This window comes from Dendrobium catenatum, unplaced genomic scaffold, assembly GCF_001605985.2.
Source record: "Dendrobium catenatum unplaced genomic scaffold, ASM160598v2 fragScaff_scaffold_506, whole genome shotgun sequence".
In the NCBI taxonomy this organism is placed as follows: Eukaryota; Viridiplantae; Streptophyta; class Magnoliopsida; order Asparagales; family Orchidaceae; genus Dendrobium; species Dendrobium catenatum.
Window position 1 is genome coordinate 1,455,061 of NW_021318968.1, and position 5,448 is coordinate 1,460,508.

Below are 5,448 nucleotides of genomic sequence, written 5' to 3' on the forward strand. Positions count from 1 at the left end.
CCACATTATTTTTTATTGGAGAAATACAATATATTTTAAATTAATCAATAAGATGGCACCCAAAAATGCTCTTGGCTACAAGCCATTTTGTTGATTGTTGGGTGATTGTTGAGTGTTCACTTTATCCTACCGATAGACTTATGGTCGGTTATGGACCTCGTTGTTTCGGGGCCTATGGTCGAGCGAGGGTGCTTTCTTTCCTCTTCACTTCACCGACAGACCTATGGTTGGGTGATTGTTGAGTGTTTGATTTATCCTACCGATAGACCTATGGCCGGGTAGGGACCTCGTTGTTTCGAGGCCTATGGCCGAGCGAGGGTGCTCTCTTTCCTCTTCGCTTCACAGACAAACCTATGTTCGGGTGATTATTGAGCATTCCTTTCAGCTATATCCTACCGACAGGCCTATGGTCGGGTAGGGACTTTCTATTTCGTGGCCTGTGGCCAGGCGAGGGTGCTTTCTTTCTCTTCATCGACAGACCTATGGTCGGGTGACTCTTCCTTTCCGCTTTATCCTATCGACAGACCTATGGCCAGGTAGGGACTTCGCTATTTTGTGGCTTGTGGCCAGGCGAGGGTGCTTCATTTCTCTTCACTGACAGACCTATGGTTGGGTGACTCTTCCTTCCCGCTTTATTCTACTGACAGACCTATGGCCGGGTAGGGACTTCGCTATTTCGTGACCTGTGGTCGGGCGATGGTGCTTTCTTTCTCTTCACCGACAGACCTATGGTCGGGTGACTCTTCCTTTCTGCTTTATCTTACCGACATACCTATGGTCGGGTGGACATCGGGCTTTTGGTTGGTTACCCGATAAAGTCCCTGAGGGGTACACTTCACCACCTCTTCATTCCCCTTATTTCCTTTTTCATATTAGGGGGTTATTGAGTTTCTGCTTTATCCTACCGACAGACCTATTGTCGGGTAAGGACCTCTCTGTTTCGGGGCCTATGGCCGAGCGATGGTGCTTTCTTTCCTCTTCACTTCACCGACAGCTGTTTCGGGGCCTATGACCGAGCGAGGGTGTTTTCTTTCCTCTTCACTTCACAGATAGACATATGGTCGGGTGATTGTTAAGTGTTCGCTTTATCCTACCGACAGACCTATGGCCGGGTAGGGACCTCGCTATTTCGGGGCCTATGGCCGAGGGAGGGTGCTTTCTTTCCTCTTCACTTTACCGACAGACCTATGGTCTGGTGATTGTTGAGTGTTCACTTTATCCTACCGACAGACCTATGGCCGGATAGGGACCTCGATGTTTCGGGGCCTATAACCGAGCGAGTGTGCTCTCTTTCCTCTTCGCTTCACTGACAGACCTATGGTCGGGTGATTGTTGAGTTCTCCTTTCTGCTATATCCTACCGACAGACCTATGGTCGGGTAGGGACTTCGCTATTTCGTGGCCTGTGGTCAGGCGAGGGTGCTTTCTTTCTCTTTACCGACAAACCTATGGTCGGGTGACTCTTCCTTTCCGTTTTATCCTACCGACAGACCTATGGCCCGGTAGGGACTTCGCCATTTCGTGGCCTGTGGACCGACGAGGGTTCTTCCTTTCTCTTCACCGACAGACCTATGGTCGGGTGACTCTTCATTTCCGCTTTATGCTACCGACAGACCTATGGTCGGATAGGGACTTCGCTATTTCGTGGCCTGTGGCTGGGCGAGGGTGCTTTCTTTCTATTCACCGACAGATCTATGGTCGGGTAGGGACTTCGCTATTTCGTGGCCTGTGGCCGGGCGAGGTTGCTTCCTTTCTCTTCACCGACGGACCTATGGTATGGTGACTCTTCCTTTTCGTTTTTTCCTACCGACATACCTATTGTCGGGTAGGGACTTCGTTATTTTGTGGCATGTGGCCGGGCGAAGGTGCTTCCTTCCTTTTCACCGACAGACCTATGGTCGGGTGACGGTTCCTTTCCGCTTTATCTTACCGACAGACCTATGGTCGGGTAGGGACTTTGCTGTTTTGTGGCCTATGGTTGGACGGGGGTGCTTTCTTTCCTCTTCACTTCACTATCAGACTCATGGTTGAGTGTTCCTTTCCTCTTTGCATCACCGTGGGATTGTGCACCGGGTGATCGTTGAGTGTCCCTTGTCCTTCTCACCCTCGACCTCCAGTCGAGTGGTTGTTAGCTTTTCGAGTGATTGTTGACTTTTCCTAGTGGATGTTGACTTTCTAAGTGATTGTTGAGTTTTCCTTAGGCTATCAGGTTTTCATTTTCCTTCCTCACCATCAGATTTTCGGTCAAGTTGTTGAGTTTTTCTTTGCTCCTTCTCACTATCTCGATCCAGTCATGTGAGTATCGATTTATCCTCATTCACTGTTTCGACCTGGTCAAGCGAATGTTAGATCTCTTCTTACATTTTTGTCCCACTATGGTCGCCAGAAATCTGTGGGTCTCCGAAAAGATGCTGCTTATGGGGTTAGAATGCAAAGGGTACAACCGCACTATTCCGTAGGACAAAATGATGATAGGCCTTTACACTTGACACAAGCAGGCCAATGGAAGAGCAGATAGAGTCATACATACGATTAGCAATGGAGGATAGCGGCTTTCGCCTATACACCTCGATGGATAATAATATGTATAACCTAAAATATTACGAGATTTCCCCCATTCGATACATCGGCTCGAATGAGGTTTATTTGATATGGGAATAAGTTTCCCACAGGCGCAAGCCCCCGTGGTTAATTACATCTTAGATCTTGATTTAAGAAAACTCTCGATTGAGGACGATGTATTATTCTCTTATTAATTTGGTGCACAGAGAAAGTTCATAAGTTCTATTCCAGCTGCTTTGTTCTTAGATAAACTAAAATGACAAAGATTGCTATAGATCATAAAAACTATTAAGGGCTTGAATATCAATAACATATCAAAATCAATCTTTTATTTTTTGTTTTGGTCAATTGCAAAAGTTTCAACTCTGTTAGTTTCTATAAGTTAATTAGCTTTGACTTTTGAGGCTCAATTTCAATTTTTCTATAATAGTTTACTTTTAAGTATTTCAAATATAGAAGGTATGAAACAAAGAGAATAATCTAATTGGAGCTCAAATTACAACATGCGCAAAATATAGTGGTTCCTCGTTGGTTTTGGCAAAATTTAGTTGAAAACATATCAATTTCAGGTGAAACACTAGCATTTTGTGTAAAACCTCACCAAAACTCTTAAGTTCCACTCAAAACCTCTAAAACCATCAAGAACTAAAAATACTAAGTACTTTCTGATCGGAATCCACAACCACCAAAGTTGAATGGTAAATAAGTCTAAGCATAAAGATTTCCCGTTTCAATAACTGTAGAATAACAATTGATGGGAGTCATAATAAACGTTATGTGAATTATCTATTCCAAATCAAATAAAAAACTAAAGTAAATTTTGTTTTAATTTCATAATTAAGATTTAAATGCATCAATATGAATATATGATGCAAGTAAAACGCACCAAGTAAATTCCTACCTAATCAACCACTGAACGAAGATTTAATTTGCAATTACTAGTTAAGAATGTTAAGTATGCTCAAAATCCATTTGCTGAAACTCAAAGATGCTTTCTCTGAAAATCAGTTCGATTCAACTCAAACTTGACTAACACTTGATATATGCATATGTTATGATACATATATGCATTGTAACAAGTATAAACACGTATCTATGGGAAATCTAAACCCTAGATTCATGTTGAGGCACACTCGCTCAAACTTGATTTCATGTCAACCCCACACTTAAGAGCCAATTGCTAAAATAAGACCATCAAATCTACCTCATTTAATCCAAATCATGTCACACTAATAAGTTGCTTGTTAGAAAAAGTTAAATTTAACCCAAAAAAATTGTATTGACTACGAAGGCGAAACGAACTAGCCCTATTTCTTCTTACCTTTGACCAAAAAAATGATACTTCAATTGCTTCTACTCAATCACCATTCGCCATTCAACTTGAAGAAAATAGAAATATACATTTTAAAAGGTAATAAACTCATACATAAGACAACTCATCTACTTGCAACAATCAATTACCCTCACTCTCTTGCTCACCTGCAACAAACTAGAAATAATAAATAGCAAAGCTCAAGAACATGGAGTGACGATATTTTTGCTTTACTCATATAACTAAACAGGTTAGGAACCTCTGTGGTAGCTTAACAGATACCAGGTTGTGTTTGTGTTTCACAACCTCACTTGACTACTGAAGTCAGTCATCTCCTAATTACGTTGAGAATATGAATCACATCCCAACCAGCAAAACAAAATAAGAAGTCTTATAATTATCAGAACATTTTAGAGAGAAGTGCTAATATTAGATACATAATGAACTGGAAGAAGGTGTTATAAAATTTTAAACCTAAACCAGCAACATGATATTCCCCAAAAAAAAAATGAAACAATCACAAATTCATTGAATGCTGAAGCTGAAGCTGAAGCTATCAGTGCAACCAAACTCACCAAGTCCAATTGATGACGCCACCCCAAGTGCAACCCACCAAAATGCATATCTGAAATAATTACGGAATTCCTGAAGATGCTGCACAAGTGCCAGATCTAATGTTGTTAAAAACAAATAAATGCATAAAGCAGCAGGAAGATAAGTTAGCTTGAAATAGCCATAAAAAGTTCACTTCAAGTTCAAATACCACCTTAGCAATCACAGAAGTTTTCACAAATTACATGCTTGAAAGTTTTTTTTATTTCAGCTGAACTTAATGGCAGCACAACGAGGGCCGAAATATGTAATGACATGAATGAAACAAAAAGATGAAAATAAAAATAAAACCACTACCGTGGTAAATCCACTAAAAAAAGATGATACCTCTTGTGAGCCATCAACAGCAAGAAGGACAAGTCCCAAAATCCCTAGAAATATACTGAATAATACAAGCCAGCCGCCTTTCCAGAAGACGAATAAAAGCAATTGCTTTAGATATTCGACAAGAGCAAAAACAAAAAATTGTAGCGTCTTAAATGGCTGTGTAGTCAGCGTCAAATTCTGAATTTCCATCTGATATTTTTGCCGAAGCTCTGCAAAACCAAGCAAATTCAACAAAACAAAGGCAGGCAGGCAAAACATAAGAACTTGCATGCATTTATGTTGGAATTCAGCTTGTGATCAAAGTAAATTCAATTTTGCTAAAAACATAAAGTATTAATGCTATCATTAACATCCAGCACATAAAGGTCACATAATGATATACTTCTTGACTGAATCAAAAAGAATAGAACACCACTCATTGGGGCAGAAGAAGATGAGAAAGAAGAGAAGAGGGAAGAGAAGAAACAGAATTTTCATTCCTAAAACACAAATTACAGCAAGTGGCGGCTTATTTATAGATTTGTGAAGTAATTTAAAAGGGGTCAGCAGTATAAATAATAAATAAATCAGGTTACAATAATAAACCGACTGTTATGGGTTCATTTCTTAAAAAAAAAAAAAAAAACATGAGTTGGT